The sequence below is a fragment of the Parus major genome, chromosome 2 (genome assembly GCF_001522545.3).
Source record: "Parus major isolate Abel chromosome 2, Parus_major1.1, whole genome shotgun sequence".
NCBI lineage: Eukaryota > Metazoa > Chordata > Aves > Passeriformes > Paridae > Parus > Parus major.
This window is the reverse complement of record NC_031769.1, coordinates 49,592,183-49,611,923: the sequence shown is the minus strand read 5'-3', so window position 1 is coordinate 49,611,923 and position 19,741 is coordinate 49,592,183. Positions and strand designations below refer to the sequence as shown.

General features: G+C 35.3%; 1 protein-coding gene across 1 annotated transcript in view; it reads left to right on the top strand.

The window, feature by feature from the left end:
* The window catches only part of CNTNAP2 (contactin associated protein 2), a 1,020,050-nt gene that overhangs the window by 527,967 nt on the left and 472,342 nt on the right, over positions 1 to 19,741 (top strand). The gene's annotated exons all lie outside the window — the stretch shown is intronic.

Here is a 19,741-nt window from a genome sequence, read left to right as displayed (position 1 = left end):
GATAACCCTTACAAAATTTCAGTCTTGGCTGAATGTGTAGTTAAGAGACTTTTCCCTTCTCCAACACCCATTGCTTCTTGGCCTCCCCTGATAACTCTCACTTTTAGTCCTTTCTAGTCAGTTCTATCTTTCCTTCACATTCACACTTTTGCTCTTGCCATCAACAAGTTCAATATAGTCATTGTTTAATTTCATGTTATTTTTTCCATTCTCCTTCCAAAGTGTTTATCCAATTCCTTCCCTTTTGTACATTAATAAGTCAGTTTGCTTTTTTGGAAAAAGTAGACAGCAGAGGAGTGATGGATTCCTTGTCTTCTTGCAGCAACCAAAATTAAAAAAAAAAAAAAGTCTTCATTCTCATAAGTGTGATCATCAATTTGCCTTCTAGGAATGTCTTCATTCTTTCTAATTATAGTATATAGTGGGTTCTAGGTTTATCAGGTATACTAGCACAATTTTTCCTGAAATCTTAGCATTAATATTGATCAAGTCTTGTTGGACATGCCCAAATTCTGGGGTTTTTTTTATGAAGACAATACAGGTAAAAATAGGAAAAATATTTAAAATTAAGGAACAAATTGTATATAGATATTATTAACTTCCTACCTAACTTAAATTTTATTCAGAAGGTTTTGAATCACTACAACCCCTCTCTCCCCTATTGTAGCAGACAAGTTTTGTACTTATTTTTGTCCTTCCCTCTAAAAATCTTCATAGTTTGCCCTGAAACCTGTATAAGAGAAAAATATTAAATTGGAGTAAACAATTATCACAAAGTGTTTTTTGAGATAATAATTATAAATTTGTAATGGCCTAAGAATTGGAAATGAAATTGTATTATTTCAAGGATTTTATAATAAGAAATAATTTAATTGCCTTTCTATTCAAAATCCTTATAAGTGTTCCTTATATTTGGATCTTACTGAAGGAATAGCTGATAAGGAACTTGTGTCCTTATCATATACCTAAAAATGAAAGCAAATACTATTTTCAGTGAAAAACCCAGTGTGCATTCCAAATGTGCCAGTGTAGCCCTCCTGCAGAATACCAAACAGCTGTAGTCCTTAGGGCATGCTAACTTTCAGAAATGAGAACAGGCAACATTTTAATAGGCAATCTTAAGGGAAAGGGCAGACTCTCTTCCTGCAGAAAGCCTACAGTGAAACTACTTTCCATAAATATTTGAGCTCTTTAAATACAAACTGGTCAGAATTGTTCTTTTTCCACAGTTAGTATGCTAGTGTGCAAGAAATGAATAACATGGGGAAAATGCAGTTGTTTTCCTACTTCTGATAAAAAAAGCTTTTGGACTGGACTTGCACAGCTGCACAAATGAGAAACTTGGAGAATGCAGACCATAAGAATATGCTGTATCTGAGTGTGAAAAGTAAAGTTAGTACCTGCAGTCTCACAGCAACCAGTTTTTGCCTTTCTCCAGACACATGATTAGTGAATGGCAAGAGACATGTTTCAGTATCCCAGTGTATCCCCAGCTATCACTGTACCGATAAATAACCATTCTTGTTTTTAATATTCTCCAGAAAGGAGAAAACAGTGTCAGCTGTAGTTACAGTTGCTCCACTAACCAGCCTCTGACCAGCTCTCCTATTCCCTACCTTGGCACAGGAGCAGTTCAACATTTAAGAAGTCTAAACTTTTCTATGTGTCCTAATTACAGTAACAAATGCTCTTATAGGGTACAGATTTAATGAATGACATGAACATCAATTATATATTTAATCTTTTTCTGCTAAATGGTGAAAGAGTGTAAGACTATAAAAAACTGGAAGCTGTTTAAAAGTATTTATTCTAATGCTTTCCAAAAATGTTATCCATTAATTCTGTGGAAATATAAATGTTTACAGGATACAAGCCCTCCTTACTAGCTGTAAATAAAAGAAAATAAAACATATACTTACTTTTTTAATGTAGTTTCTATGATCTGGTTGCTAAGGGGATTTTATGCACATTGTACATGCAGACAATGAAAGAGAAGTTGTCTTTTTTAAAACCAATGTGATACCTTTGTTAAGGTAGAATCTATTTTCAGGAGAAAACACCATTTAAAACAGTATCCGTCTTCTGAATAATGACATTATTGAGGTGTTGACAAAGAAGGAGTAATAGATTTTGCATGAATGACCTCTGGAATTACATTAGTTATGCACTCATTTTAGAATTATTTGTGTAAATTAAATGTGTATCTAGTTAGGTCACCTTTTTATATATTTATATGCTGATTTGAGTTATGTTTTCATTGACAGTCATCCCCAAGACTTAACCCTGCCTTTATACTACTTCATGCCAAAACTAATTTTCATTTACATGGTCTCAGTTTTGTCTGTAGTGTGTTGCTGTTTCATAAAGGCATAAATTAATTTTAAAAATTAGCAAGTGATTCTATTTATGTGTCTCTCTTTTACTTGAAAATTATCTATGTGATAAGTAATATTAGCATCACACTGCCTGCTTCTGCTATAGTCTTTATCCCATTATGGTCTCATTGGCAATTAATATGACTTTGAAACAGAAGACTTTGAAGAAGGCTATTATACTTCCATTTATCAGGCTGTTGCCTGCTCTTTACTTTGAAATTAGTCTGCATTTGCGCTATTTTTAAAAAATCAGTATTTATTTGTTTGTTTGTTTATTTGTTTTAGGGGGGATTTTTTGCGGTTGGGGTTGGAGTTCTCTCCTGCTGCAGTGTAGAGCTATATGTATTTTAGTTCCTTAGATGGCATTTGTCTTACACTCAAAATACAGACTGTATATTGAAATTCACCGTGTCTCATTATAAGGCACTAGTCAGTGTAATTCAGTGGAAGCTGAATATAAATGCAATGTAGTTAAAATAGCTGTACACTTGTATTCATGACTAGATGCTTAATCTCTATTTATCTCTCCTGTTTTGCACCTCTGCTACATGCTTTCTCATTTTCTTCAGTGGTGTTACCAAACACAGAATTTGCCACAGATGAGCAACAAAAAACATCCCGATGAGACCTCCTACACTCATCACAGACATTAAAGGGTGTGTGTAAGAATGGCTGGTAGGAATAGCATCTAGCCATGGGTGGTGATGTACCTTTTTCTCTCAGTGACTTGCAGATTTTGGAGATGGTCTGTGCTTTTAAGGCACATTAGGGAACAGATAGTAAGGAAGAAAAGCATGTCACTTCACTCTATGTGTCTGGACTGGTTAAGGCTGCTACATTTGGCTTCCTACTAACTTGGAAAGAAATGGTCAGTTCTGCCTTTGTCTTGCTGAAAAATGTTGTGATAATGAGGTGGTTTGGATTTTTTAATAAGGACAAAGATTTCCCTATACTTCAGAAGCTTACTGTACTTCCATTTCCTGGCAAACAGTTGGGCTCCTTAAAGATATCCCTAAAGGATAAGTATCTCAAACTTACACTTCCTGGAGTTGGGAAATGTACAAAAGGTTCAAATGGGGAAGTACCTCAGTAAGTCTCATGAAACATAATATCCTGAGAAAAGAATGCTGCTCTATGACATTATCTGTAGGAATGAAGTGTCGGGATCCTGTTGGCTACCAAACCTCATAATACAGTCCTTGAAAGCCACAGAGCTGAGTAGCTCTGTGATGATGAATGATTTCTGATGCCTGAAATTTTGTGAATCCACAGATTTTAGGATGTGGTGGCTCACATGCTGCTGCTATCAAGCCTGCCACAGGCACCAACAGCAATACCAGTGTGTTCAATCTGTTTGTCTGTGAGCCTTCCTGCTAAATGTGGACCCTTCTCAGCAATTTGCTTCCCCTGCTGGACAGGGAAGCAGGTTTGACCTGTGCAATTAGCTCAAAACATGGGTAGCTTTATTGTCCTGATTTAGACTGCACAGAGTTCTCCAGCAAGTATCCCTAAACAGCACTAATCACATTGTTTGTATTTCTAATTACTCCTTTTCCTGACTCTCTCTTTTTTCCACCTTTGTACCTGCCATTTTCTCCTCTGCTCTCCTGTCAGGTAAACAATGTTTTAGTAACTACTTTCTCCCCATTTTTTTCCCTTTTTGCTACATCTACACCCATATTTGATATTTCTGATATTGTTGCCTAGGTGATTTTGCTTATGTAGTATTACTGAAAGAGTTACCAAGATTCTGCTGGCCTTGCAGGACTTCACTCCCCAAAGGCACACAGTGCTTCCCATTGGTGGTCTGTGAGACCTCACCATTTCTCATTTTACTCTGCCTGTGCACTGATGGAATTCTGCCATCCCTCATGACACTATCTGTAGCTTTTGTCAGCTTCTCATTTCCTTACCTAACATGTCTGACAATTTCTTATGTCATACCCAGCACTTTTCTATGTCCTATCCAGTTAGCTTAACCTCAGTGAGTACCAAATTTGTCTTTTAATTTTCTTACACCTTTAACAGCACAGAGGTGCAATCAAGTCTGAGGGATTTTTTGAAAGCTAAAAGGTATTCTAAGTTCCCTGAATAGACACTAAAATATGAACTGCAAAAGGAGACATACCAATAAATCTAAAACTTCTCTTTGATGCTGCTACTCAGCTGTGTGGTTTATATTTTTCATTTAAAATTTAACACAAGGATTGTGCCTGGCAGAGACAGAATTTAAAATTATTTAGCAACTATTAATATTGAACAGCATGTTGTGAACAATGATAAAATACCTTGATTATCATATTCTTGATTCAGCATATTGAACACTTATTTCAGATAAAACTGAATAGATGCAAAAAATGTAGTCCAATATTGTAAGTTTTGATATAGAAATGCAGAATGCATTGCATTCAGAGGATACAAGAGAACTTTAAAGTGCTCAAAGAGAATTTATACTGGTTTATAGTCTTGTGAAAATTGCAGTAGGATTTTGTAATGATGACGAGGGATTTAAACCTGTTCTCTATTTCTTAAAACAGTTCCTTTATATTTTTGTGAAATACAAAGTTTTAGTAGTTGCTCTGGGGGAAGAATGGCATCTCCTGAATCTTACTTCTTCAGTAATGAATGTAAAAGGTCAAACCAAAGTAGGCAAACACTAGAGCACTCAGGAGACAGAGCAAGTTCCTCCCCGCACACTTCTGAAAGCCGAGGAAAGGTAATCCTAACACAGAGAAAAAAAAACTTCAAGAAAGGTACATACAGGTCATGATGGTCTGAAAGGTGAAGTATTTTGAAATTATATAAGAAAAATAGTTTCAACATGTCCTTTTGTTTGAGCTTCAGTTTCTTGGGTTAACATTGTGCATATAATAGTAACTACAAGAATGTCTCAGAAACCTAAGTAGAAAATAAAATATTTGTATATATCTTTTTTTACCCAGGAAAGTTTAGCTTAGAAGGCCTCTTTTCTCATAATTTTCTTTGTGTCATTTTAACTGGCAAACTACTTTCTTATTATTTTCTTTCTTAATGAAGTAATCAGAATTGGGGGGGTTGGTTATTTTCTCAGATAAACTTCCTTTAATTTCTGCAAATCTATGTTAACCATACTTCTCAATGCACAAGAATGAGTCAATGTTGTTGTTAATGCTCTGTGGCTCATACCTTAGAAATTCTGTCATTCATTTGAAATTGCAACACAATCATGATGGATTATTTTGGTTCAGTTATGTGGGTGTGATCAGTGATCTGATATTAAGCTGCATAAAAACAGTATCTCAATACAGAACACTTTCCTGAATTGCTCACCTGCTGTACTTCTGATGTATGCCTAGATGGCAATGGGTGCTGGATCCTTCTAGTTACTCAGGTTTCACAGAGATGTTTTCATCTGAAAAATCATATGACAAGGAATACAATGTACATAGCAAGCCAGCAGTGAGTTGAAAATTTATACATAAAAAGGTAGGTAATGTAGATTTAAATTTATCTTTCTAACATTAGAAATAGAGCCCACCAGCTTTATACAAATTAAAAACTTGAAAGAAAACTGAATTCTAAGGCTCAAGTGGAATCTTTGGTATTTCAGAGATAGTTAAACCCTATTTCCTGCTGGTTTCATGAAGCTAAAACTATTTCTATTCTATTTCCTTGTTTGGAGTCAGCCTTTTATCAGAACCTGGAGATAAGAGAGAAGGAAGAAAAGGAAAAGAGAAGGAAAAAAATAAAAAAGCGTAAAGGGAGACTATTTAGAGAATCCAAAGAGTATTTGTCTTGACTTAGAGAAAAAACAGACAGACCCTAGGATCTTTTTAAAACAGAAAAACTATAATGGAAAGGACAGCATAGGAGAAGAATGCTTAGGAAATGGATTCAGTGCTGGAAGTTAACTAAGATGGATGGATGCATAGATGTCGATTTTAGGTTTATAATGATATGATCTGAGGTAGCCAGAGATTGTAATGCATGAAATAGTTCTCTGGACTTAATACTGTGGGAGATTCCTTTCACTCCTGTTTAGAATATTGCAGTTGCTCCTGTACTACAGGTTATGATGTTGTCATCCATACTGAAACAGAAGGCATACCCTGAAATAAAATACATAGTCTACATTTATAAATAGAAGTTTATTTTGTAGAATGTTTTCAGTAAAGAGGAGCATCTACAAATCTGTTTTCCTTCAGTACCTTCTGCTTTTGTGTGTTAACCTAGAACTGTCTTCAACATTTACCAAAAAAAAAGACAAGGTTTGCCATCAAAAACTTGTGAGCTTGTGGAAGTGAGAATACAGGCACATGACATTTAACCATTTGTGGTTTGGTAGGTTCATAATCTCACTCTGGAATTCATGTAATGCTTCATGTAGAAATAATGATTATCCACATATATTTTTCATTCATGAAATGGGAAAAGTAAATACAAGTTTACATTTTTCAAAGATAAAAAATAGACTTATTCTAAATTCATACAATGGATTTTATGCTCCTGAGAGTGTCATTAGCAATTCATATAAAAAGTCAATTCCTATTGAGTCACAAACATGCAGTTTTGCTTTGAAAAATAATTTTCATTCTTTCCCTGTCTCTTTCATAAAGTATACAGTAGGCTGAATATTAATCCTCACTACATCTGTAAATTAATTGCCAACTGCTTCCTCTAAACATATTACTCTTTTAAAAATAACTGAAGACTATTGTTATCAAAGGAGAGAAAAAATATAAAAACCTTGCTAGCCATTCCTGTAATTTCCTTCTCACAGAATATTTTTCTTTATGAATGAAACTCAAAAACACTCGAGCATTACAATCTAGGCCACACAGACCTAAAAATAATTCTCATTTAATTTTTCTCTGAAGTTTTGAAAATCTTGAAAGGACCATCTCCAAAAAAGGGGAGATTTCTGTGTTACACAGATGCAGTCATGTTTGAAAAAATCTTTACTGCTGCACGTGTAGATGAAAATTATGTTATCCCTTTTTGAAACAGAAAAAGTGTATCTATCACATCCAAGAGAACTGGAGTGGGAATGTTAACATGAAAAAACTTTGCCTATTTTGACTGTGCTTTGAAGACTGAAATATTTGATTGTCCTGACTGATTGTTTAACTACTGAAAACCAATGTTCAAAATGTCTGTCTCAGATTAGTCTTTCTATGAATCTTGAAATCCTTTAGTATTCTTCAAGAAAGGCTTTTTAATGAATATGTATATATGGATCGTATGCAATGTACACTGTACACCCTTATTATTCACTTATTTTTTTAACAGAATATAAAAAAAATACTGTAACAAATTTTTTTAAGAAATGTGTTTTTTTGCTGTTCTGGGTTACCTAGTCACCTTTTTCATTTGTTTTCATGTCTTTGTTACATTTACCTGAGATTTTCATCTTCATGGGGAGTGGAAAGAACTAGGAATTTTAAAAAGCTTTTGTGAAAATGACTGGGGAAACACCCCCATGAAATCTAGTGGGAAACATAAATGAGACTTTTTGTGTTACTTGGTATGTCATGTTACTGCTCCAAAGACACATTTAAAAATTTGTATAGATAACCATATTACTCATTCCTGTTTTGCTCTGCCCTTCTGCCTTACTATAGCTTAAGAATTAGGGAACATAGGCAAAGACAGTTTGTCTTTTAAGACAGGAGTCTTAAAACTCCCATAATTTGCTCTGTTGATATGATAGATATTTCAATTTATCTGCCAATGTCTGGCAATTGCATACATGGAAATTTAGCATGCAATTCAGTCTTTTACCTCTTGAATTAAGCTATCAGTATACAGTTGTTTTTAAGGTCTCATTGTGAGGAAAGTATATTCTCCCAGCCTGTTTCCAGAGCAGAGGTTCTCCTGCCCCCAGTCATTCTCATGGCCCCACTCTGGACCACCCCCAAGCATGTCCATATCTTATTCTGGAAGACCCAGAGCTGAATGGCATAAGTCCAAGTAAAAAAAATACAGTTCTTGAGGCTGTATGTTTCAACTGTGGCTTCTTTCAGTCTTCTGAAGAGTTCAGAATCCTGAAGGCTGCAAATAAGAATTGTGCAAATTCAATGTAGCAGGAAAACTATAGGAAAAAGAAGCCCCTGTTCTTCATGTTGTTAAGATTCAAAACTGGTTTTGAATCTTAAAAAAGTGGTTTCTTTTAGCTTTTTAATAACTTGTAACCAGGTGTATTTTCAAAATTGCTTTTTCCTTTGGGATATGATCTCCCTTAAGGTTATGTCAGGCAAATGAGGATTTATAATCTGTTTCCAAAAGATTTGCTTTGTACATATATTTAATTTACATTCCTCCGTTGATTTTAAGTCATCTGGAATAACTGCAAATTGAAAGCCTGCTATCATCACCCATTAACCTTTAATTAGTTAAGAGTAGAACTTTGAACTCAGAAGGAAACTAAAGCCTGTGGAGGTCACAGAAGACATTTGTACATCTTTTGCAGTTAATCCCATTTATGAGTTCCAATTTCTGAAGCTAAAATTTGTTTTCTGATCTGTTGGAAGGGGAATTTTTTTTTTGTACTGTTCTAAGGTGATCATAACAGTCAATCATACACCTGAAAAATCTAGAATATGAGTGAGCCATAGATCTCTTGAGATCTCTGCTGTTGATAGCAGTAATAAAAGGTTAAAAAAATCCTCCTCCAGCACTGCAGAAGTTCTTAGTGGTTGCACCTGATTATAGCACAGATGACAGTATTTAGGAGGGAGATGGATTCTGCATGCTTCCTCAAGATGACATGTAGTTTCTGGAAACAGGATTCTCCAAGGAAAAGAGTGATGAGGTAAGCTAGAGACAGGCAGTGTCTCTGCAGATTTCCCATTCTTTGGATTATTTCTGCAGAGCAGAACTTTCCTGCATCCCTGATGTATATGTGCTCTGTAGAAGTATAGACGCAGAGGGAAATGCTTTTTCTCCTGGTAATACAGAATACTACACTCTTTTGAACCTTCTTTTACTGGCTTTCAGCTGGAGAAGCATGCTCTATAGCATTTCCGTCACTTTGTATTCTTTTTTTCCCTTTACATGTAATAAAGATTAATTCTCTGGAGGGTACTATTCAACCCTGAGGCCAAGAAGCTGTGTTCTTATATCTTGGGGAATTTACATGTAAATGTAGTCAGGATTAAATTAGAGCCTCCAAGTAAAGAATTAATTTGGTGCTTGTTGTCTGTTTTAATTCCCTTCCTTGAAAATAATGCTTTTCTTCTGGTTTCAGTGTTCATTTAATACTTAAATGTTTAAAAGCCTATAAGAAAACAGTATTAATATTTTGTTGTATATGCAGCCAGTATGCATATGCCAAGGCACAGTCAGGGAGAATGGTGGTTCTTTTCTCTGTATGAACCCATAAATTATGTTATCATCAGCAGGGATTAAAAGATACCTGAAAGCACACATTCTTCCATAACAAAACAGATTTCTGTGGGACAGTGTGGCTGGAGATGCCTGATTCTGCAATTGTGCAGGTAACATGAGAGCTTACTTCTAAGTCCTATCAATATGGTCAGTCTTCAGAAGGTTTTTTGCTTTAGTTCAGTGAAAGAAATAGAGACTGTGTTTATTTCTTTGTTTTGTCAAAGAGACAATTTCAGAGCCAAGAGTGGAAAGATTGGTCTTTCATTTTATAAGCAATTGTTTTTATAAATACCAGGCTCACTGCCATGCATGGTGATGTGCATCAATAAACACAGGCCACACAATTGTTGCAATCCATCAGTTCACTGTTCTTCTGACTAAAAAGTCACTTTGGAGTCCAACCATGTCCCAGGGGCATATCAAATTTCATGCCTGATTTTTAATCTTGGGCCAGTACTTATAAAAATCATACAGACTCTTGCTTTCCATGAGGACTTCTAATTTGGTAAGAATTACTGATGTTTAATTTTCTGCTTTTGAAGATCATAATGGAATACAGAAAATTGTATCCAAAGTTCCCTAAAAATGAGTCTGCATGAATCTGTGACATATGGCATATATGTGTTCAATAAGCTTTGACTTTTTAACTGTTAATGCTTTATGCTTGTCGAAAAATCCTCTGAAATGTAATTTACAAACCCCAGCCTCAGAGTACAATTATAGGATTGGATTAAGTTGGTTGAACTGGGCTCCAGCTAGGGAACTAAATGATAGCAGTCAGATCTTTGGATTTGTATCCCATCAAATCCTGTGGAAGGGAGACTCTCGCAGTATTTATAGAGATATTTTTTCAGTCATACTAAGTCCTTGGCTTGCAGAATAAACAGGATTTTGGGACAGATATAACCAGGCTTCATGACATTAGAGATGTTTGAGATATCCAGCAACCTTGCTCATAACTGAGGTTTTGCTGTTGCTATGCTTTTTTAATATTTAGAAGATTCAGCTGAGCTAATAATTTTAGAAGGGCAGAGGAACAATCTTTATCCTTTCTTTTTCTTAACCCTTGAATGTGAACTATGTTAGGCCTTCAAAATATCTGATAGTCAGAAATGGGGTCTCACAGGTAAACAAAAAACAAAAAACAAAAGCTACTAATGAAATTGATATGCCAATATCAGTCTGAAAGTGGAATAACAACCACTTTGAAGAAGAGATGAAGGAGTCTAAGGGTGGTAAAGAGCAGAACTCATTTAGTAATTCCCCTTTAACCTAAATGAGGACTAAATTTATCAGGACATGCTGCTCTGTGAATGTTTTGGTGGTTATTTGTTTTATTTCCAAAAGAGAAATCTAATATTAAAAATTCATTTGTAGTTATCTGGTCTTATTGTGGAAAAACAGGCACGTGGGCACTTGGTTTCTGTGTATGGTGGGTTATTGTTTAGGGGAGGTATGGATTGCATTTGTTTTACATGTTCTGAGCTAATTAAAATCCCTCCTATGATTTGCTAGAAACCAAAAACAAACAAAAAAATCAGAAAAAAAAACTTTTATTCTGCCATTCTTTCTTAAAATCCCTACAGAATTACATCCTGAAAGTGATATACTCATGGCTGAGAATATTTTGCAATGCTTTTTGTAGCATTTGTGAGTGATATATGCTTCCAAACAAATGTTATTTGGTCCATAGTGGGACAGAGTTTTGACAACAGCATGGATTTTTCATATCTTTTTCTAAGGGAAAGAGAAAAAAAACCAAACTTCTACATCTTTCAGATTTGTTATTAACTGTACCAACATATGCAAAAATAGATACAGGTAGAAATATGAACTGACACTTCTGAGCAATTCTCTTCCTACTTACACAAATGAAAGTGTGATACCCTAACACTTCTGTCATCTCTAAAACTTCTGAGCAATTCTCTTCCTACTTACACAAATGAAAGTGTGATACCCTAACACTTCTGTCATCTCTAAAATACAGCTCATATTGAAGCTCTCTAAAAGTGGTTCCATTCTCAGTGTTTCTCAGGTCATAACTATTCATTCCACTTATGTATTTATCTGTCTTTCAATGTACTTTACATAGCATCTTGTTTCATTTCATATGCTAAAAACTGTCAACTGCTAAGAAAATCTTCTTAGAAACTTGCCAGGAGAAATAAAATAATCCTATGGGCAAGCAAAGTCACATAAAATGGTACTGGGTTTGTTTGCTCCCCTATTTAATCTAATTTAATAAAAATACAGCGGGGATTTTTATTCATGCAAATCACAGAAGGTTTTATTCAAAACTTAGGCTCTGGACAGGTGAGGAGTTCTTGCAAATCCACCCCTTTAGTGTTTCCTTGTAGCTTCCTTAACCACTGGTGGTGTGCATTATGGCCATTGGATTCTCTTACTGTATTTGATACCATGATTTGACCTTGAGAACTGCTCATATGTCATTCTCAACACCGTATTAGGGCAGGAAAAGAAGCCTAATCAGGGACTTAGTGTTCCATAACACAAAGGTTCTCATATTAATAAACTGTTCAAATATTTATGAAGTTATCACTTAACAACATGAGGTTTCTAACTCATATCAAATTTTGAAGTTATACACATGGATTGCACAGCTTCATTATATTGAGGGTTGGGCAAGGTGAAGAAAGCTGATTAAATCTTACATCCCTTGGAGTTTTCTTTCTTCTTTTTAACATTTGTCTTAAAATCTAGCAACAGGAACATTTCCTTTTTTTTTTTTCTTCAGCCTCTCTGTATCAACAGAAAAATTTCAGTAGAGATAGTTGAGTACAGCATAGTGTCTTTATATAGTGCTTCAAATTTCAGCTGAGTGACAGCAAGAAGCAACTTTCTATCAAAGTAAGAAAACTTGGTCAATAAGATGGAAACCTCTGTCACCAAAGGTCTGTTTGAGCAAAAAGAAATTCAAGCCCTGATTTTAAAATACCCTTTTATATGATTTTCTTACAAGTGCCTCAGCTAGAAGTTATAACAAGACATCTGGAAGATGACGTGTTCAGATGAGAAGCTTTAAGTTTCAAACTCATCTCTAACATAAATGTTTTGCAATGAAAAGTATTGATCTAAAATATCAAGGAAACTGGCCTCAACTCCAAATTTAATTCCTATAAATTTTCAATACTTTTACTTGGGTTTAAATAGCAGACAACATATAGTAGATATACTTAGTTTCTAAATTGCAACTTGCAAAAGTGATGTAAAAGATTCGTGAATGTGGTAGCATATTGCATGTCTCAGGAAAATATCAGACATTAAGATCTCTATGATTGGAATAACCACCTTTCAACTTAAATCTATAATTAACTGTGATACTTAATGAGTATTTCTTAATGTCTCTGTCAAACAGACAATTCAATGTATGAATTCATACATTTTCTCCAAAATATTAATAAATTGGTATCTGTATAATTAAAATAGTTTTCATATATGAACAAATACATATTTGTTTACATATTAATATATTAAGCAGCCTGCTTAATAATATTATTTTAATCTTAAAATTTATATTAACAAAATTTTCTTTGTCCTAAACTAAATTCATGATGGGGGTTCTTTTTACTTTTTGGCGGTGGAATTTTTGATTTTATTATTCCAGCATCTACACCTCTCTCTTTTAGACATGAATCTTCCTTTTTTTTTCCACCTATTTCTTTTTTTCAGTGAAGTAAAACTCCTGTTATTGTTACAGAACAGGCAACATGAGCAGAGCCTGCTCACAGAGACAGAAAATCAGGACACCACCATGCACCAGGTCAAAGACAGGCATCCTGGGGCAGCAAATCCCTAATCACTGGTGGCAACAAGCAGACAATATGTACTTTGAATATGAAGCTTTTGTTCAAGGCACATCCCCTTTTTACTTTTCCATTCTTTTGATACCTTCACAAGAATTCCAGGTCCCTAAAAGTTAACATAACAAGACTGGATGTATGCATTCTGAGCCACACTGTAAAGCAGTATTTGTTTTCTTCTTTGGACTATCAACACCTACTGTGTGTTGCTGGTTACTGTGTCAGTAAAAAGATAAAACAAAATTAGTATCACTCTGAAGCTTGAGGGCTGATAGCATGTTGGTATGCATGATAATCATGGAGCATACTAAAAGAAAGGAATTTAATTACAAACCTTCAACATAAATCACCCGGAGCAATGATGTACAGATCACCTTGTCAGATATGCTTCCTATGTGTGGCTGTCTGGCAAATTGAAGAATTTATGAAGCATTAAACTATGTCTGTCTTAGCTGGATTTAACATACAGTAACATTATGATCACATAAAGCTCTTTGTGAATGAGATTTGAAAAATGTTAACTGCACCAGTCTCAAAGGATCAGAGCAATGAATATGATGGTGTGTCTGTGATGGCTATTTCTACTTTTATTTAGCTACCTAAATGTATTACAGTAACTAAAAGACTAAATTCAAATGTAGAAAAGGAGCTTGAGGTAGAATTAGAGAATAAACCTCCCTGGACAAATTCAATTCCGATTAATGATATATATCATAAAGAGATTTTGTTTAAATCCGTAGATAATGCACTGGTATAGGAAGTGTGGATTTTTCAATTCTAGTATTTTTCTCTTTCATTTTCCTTTTAACAGGTAAAATTTATTTTTTTTAATGTAACCTTATGTATTAACAGGATGCATTATCTTACAATATCAAATTTGTGTGGACAAGGATTAACACACATGCAGCCTATTTGTCAGGGAAGAAGAGCCTGCAGTCTCCAGCCATGTCTTGCATACTCCTTTTTAGTTCAGGACAGCAACTGTGCACCTTGGTGCAAAAAAAAGAAAACCAGTTAGGAAGAATAATAGGAACTCATTGTATCTCTCAATAGATACATTCATCTTCCCAGTTTAGTTCTCTCATAGACCAATTTATTAAAACTAGATTCATGTCCATCTGATTTACTCAAATATGATGATGAAAATTAATTAGACTTTTAGCATATTCCTGTACCTATGCATGCTTTTTCCCCTATATAAGGTTGCCTAAATCTAGTCTGCTACCTGTTCTGCTGAGGACTTCAATACTTCCTCTAGTCAAGATGGATCTCCTGCCACTTGTTTTTCCTTTGCTATATATTATCCCTTATCACTCCTATGGAAGAATGTGGTCTTTCTGAAGTAAGACCTCATGAAATATGTGTACTCAGAACTTGCTTAACCGCTTCTCAGAGCTGATTGAGGGCCCATCACAGTTCCAGGCTCTGCAGTTTTAAACTTTGAGGGGTAGCAAAAGCCTCAGAAGCTAAAGCTGCAGTGAAGTGTTTCAAGAAACAATAAAGCTAGTAAGGTGTGTAAAGCAAGGAATTTCATGTGTTGATAAGGTATTCCCCTCCATTCATGCCTCTAGTGTTTTCTTAGGATTCATTTTTCTAAGGTGACATTAGCAATTTAATCATATACTCATATAAATTCTTGTGAATTATTTCCACATTGTTTATTTTTCATTGGCTTTTAGTTTTGTTTCTTCATAATAACTAAAAAAAAGTTATTCCTCTTTTCACAGCTGGCTGTTTAATGTTAGTGTCTGGTCTGTTCAGATGGTTTGACCTTCATTATCACCTGGTGTTTTTGCAGTGCCTATCTACAAGTTATGGATTTTTTTCAATATCACAGCAGAGCCCAAGTTCCTTAAGGGAATAACAGATATCACCTTCTGATAACCAAAGCCTTGGTGCTCAATACTGAAACAGGCAGTGTGCTCTCAGCTGAACTAAACCTGTACCCTGGTGTACTAGATTAAAAAAAATAAATCACAAATAGGTGAATATAGCTTTAGTTAAAAAGGTTCAGTTTGAACCTTTCTATGTGTCCGTGTCAGCAGTGGTAGACAGGGTAGCTCCTACACAATGTATTAGAATGTCAGCTTTAATGTGCACTAATAGTGGATTATCAAGAAGTCTTAAACTGGAGAGGTTTAGGAACTTATGTGCCTGGCATCTTAAAACACACTTCAGTGGCTACTTCAATTGAAGTAAATATGTAATACGTGCCTCTGATAAATGCATGTCTTAGGCTGGGACACGGACACTAAACTCAGTGAAGCCAAGTAATAGATGATAAAATCTTATCTTTTCAGTGCAATTAACTTTTAAAATGAGGAGAACCTTCCACTGAAAGGATAAACCTGTCCATAGCAGGGCTTTAAAATCTTGAAAGATGATGTACATGGACAGGTCATTGACTAAGACTAATATTAGACTAAGATATCTCTTAGTTTTTGTAATAAATCCAAAGCAAGGTTATAGCATCCTTAGGAAACAGTACCTTAATTAGAGGTTATCCTTCAAGGCACTCACAATGTCTTATCAGTGCTTCTTTTATCTTAAAGGTACTTTTGATAGCAGCTTACTGCTGTGATCAAGCTGTCTACTTGATAATCAGCATCCATTTTCCGGTCTTCCTGTTCTTACTTTGAAGATGTTCTTCCTTTTCAATCGATAATTATATTTTTAAATTGAGGATTATGTGATTAAAAGCAAATCAGTGTTAATTTTAAAGGCAGTGTATTGATATTGAATTGATATTGTGGTGTTATGTGACGTGACTTTTCTTACAGGAGATAATTCTCCCTCTCTGGTCTGCCCTGGTGAGACTCCAGCTGGAGCACTGTGTGCACCTCTGGGGCCCTCAGCACAAGGCAGGCATTAACCTACTGCAGCAAGTCCAGAGGAGAGCCACTAAGATGGTCAGAGGCTTGGAGTACCTGTCACAAAGAGAGGTTGAGAGACCTGGGGCTGTGCACCCTAGAGAGGAGAAGGCTCCAAGGAGACCACATTGTGGCCTTCCAGGACACAAAGGGAGCCTGCAAGAAAACTGGAGAAGGACTTCTCACAAGGGCATGTTGTGCTAGGACAAGGGAGAAGGCCTTAAGCTGAAGGAGGTTAGATTTAGATTAGACACTAGGATGAAATTCTTTGCAGTGAGGGGGGTAAGAAACTGGTACAGGTAGCACAGAGACACCATGGACTCCTCATCCCTGGAAGCATTCAAGGCCAGGCCGAATGGGGCTCAGAGTAACCTGGTCTAATGGAAGGAGTCCCTGCTTATGAAAGGGAGGTGAAACTAGATGATCTTTAAGGTTCCTTCCAACCCAAGCCATTCTATGATTCCATGTAATTTGTGTTATTCAATAGCCCAAAGTGTATATGTGTCCTGATTTTAGCTAGGATAGAGCTAATTTCTTCTCAATAGCTATTACAGTGCTGTGTTCTTGATTCAGCATAAGAATAGTGTTGATAACATGCTGATCTTTTGGCTTTGGCTAAGTTGTGTTTATCCCAAGTCAAGGACTTTTTTTCCTTGTGTCATGCTCTGCCAGTGAGGAGGTGAACAAAAGAAAGTGGGAGAGAGCATAGCTGGGATAGGTGACCTGAACTGTCCAAATAGATATTCCACACCAGAGAACACCAGCCCCAGCATAGAAAACAGGGGAAGTTTCCTGTCAGGAAAACTATTTTGGGTTTGGGGAGGGGAAGTATGGCATTGGTCAGCAGCTGGTGAGCAATAGCATTGTGCATCACTTATTTCCTGTTCATTATCATTATTATTATTGTTATAACTATTATTAACCATTATTATTGTATTTAATTATTAAATTGCTCTTATCTCAACATACAAGTTTCACTTCAATTCTCCTCCTCATTCCACTGAGGTAGGTGGGGAAGAAAGGGCTGGGTGAAGCAAGTGGCTGCATGCTGCTTGATTTCTGTCTGGGCTTAAATCACCACAATATGGTAGAGATCTTTTGGCTTATGTGCTATTCCATTGCTAGAGTTTTATTTTGAATATTTTAAAAAGTCAGAAATCCTTTTTTCCTTAGAACTCTTTACTATGAATTCTTCCTTAAAGGCTTTTTCCCCCCATAAACCTTTCTTTCTCTCCATGTCTCCACAGTACAGATGTATTGTCATTATTTTGATCCATTGTATATTTCAATCTTTACTGGCAACTCAGAATTAATCTTCTTATTGGCTACTTGTCAACATTATGAAATTATTTCAGAGCTGTCTGTTTTCCTTCAATGAGGTTTTCTGTTAAGAATTAGTAAGATCCTATCTTTATTTGTATTGTGAAGAGAAATTGTCTTCAGTTTTGAACAAATCTCTAGTGTTACCCAGCTCCATCCATTACTCTTCAGGTCTAATATTGATCATTATGGGTGATTTGTGGTCCTTCCTCAATATTTTTTATTTAATTTTGATAATAAAAGTGCTGTATATTTCCATTAAATTAAGGCCATGGTCATATGTTACTGTAGTAGTATTATCTAGCAATGAAGATGATTTGGGCTGTTCTAGATGATATGTCCTGAAGCAGATAAGTGTTCTGAATTCAGTGCCAAAATCTATTACAAAATTCAGTGTTTGCTTTTTAGAAACTTAACTATCATCTAATAAACTGAACATGGTTCAGAAATCTATTTAATTTCATTCATTTCAAAACCTTTTTCTCCAGCTTTTTACAGTAAGTGCCTTCAATTTCACACCTTGTTTCTTCTACAATCATTATCTCGTCTGAAACTTCCTCTTTTTTTGAAGAAAAACTTTTTTCCCCCTGAATTATTTAGAGCATCATTTTACTGTAAAGTTGAAAGCACACATTGTTACTAAATTCATATTGAAGTTGTCATGTCTTTTTGAAAGTCTTTATCTCTCCAAGAAGATTTAAATCCTATTTTCCCATCCTTACATAGTAATAAAAAGCACGCATAAATTTGGGTTTTTTTCTTATTTATAGGAGTCTGGCCTACGCCACCACCATGGTGGTATCTAACCAAAAAGTAGAAGAATATTGTTAATAAAATTTGCCTAGGCAAAGGTGGTATTTTTGATTGCATTATTGAATCATGGTCAGTAATATACCACACATAAATGTCTACTTCTACTAGATACACAATTAGCAATAATAAGTTTGGTCTTTACATGAGATAATATTTCTCTGGTCTAGATACATTTTTCTTTGCAAGTTTCATATGTGTTGCATCTGTCTAGCAAGGCAGAGCAACTGCCTCAAAAGTTTGACTGAATTTTTGGTGAGTAGGTGGCAATATACAAACGAAGACTAACATGCAAAGAAACAGCTAGTGATGTTTGTGGATAGTGAAATGTGTGTTTAACAAAAAATTCCCAGATCAATGAAAATTGACTTAGAGCAAGTCCTAATGGTATTTACAACAGCTGAAAATTTTCAGCGAGCAAAGAAGCTGCCCAAACTAAATGAAACCTGTGAAATTGCTGTGGTGTAAGGTCCACCAGTACTATCAAACCAATAAAACCCCAAACATGTACATCAATGATAAATCAATAAATACATAATAAATAAAGAAATACTCAAATATGTATTGCTAGCCTATGTGTATGTACGTTGGTGCGCACTAGTAAAACACGGGACTTGTTAATCAAAGGTACTAGGGGACTCTGAAATGTGTGTAAGTTACTCAGTAGAGACTTCATTCCTTAGTGCCTTGGTGTCAGAGCATTGGAAACCTGGCTCTTAAATGGGATCACTTTGCTTTACTTCAAGGTTAGTGACTGATTTTTGAAATGTACAGTCTCTGCACTCTTTTCATATATCTGTAGTCCCTAACAAGTCCGTATGAATACAGAGGCTGATCTAAAGGTGTAACACTGAGCTGCCTTTGAAAATGTGATTTGAAAAAGAAATTAAGATAAATGCTATTAAAGATAAAAGGTAAATTCATGCACATTCTAATATTGGACTCAAGGTTGGGGTTTTTTTAAAATTTGTTTCATCTTGTAGTTCAAAAACATTTTTCTGAATACTAAACATAATTTTTGCACAAATGATCAAGGCAATCCATAACTCTGTCTTTCACGACACATTTACAAAGCTTTCATGTTTATGCATGATTCCTGTAAAGGGGTTTGAACAGGAGGAGAAAGGAATTTTCAAACATTGGTGAGCTTCAGACAAATTATTTCATTGATTTACTTGTT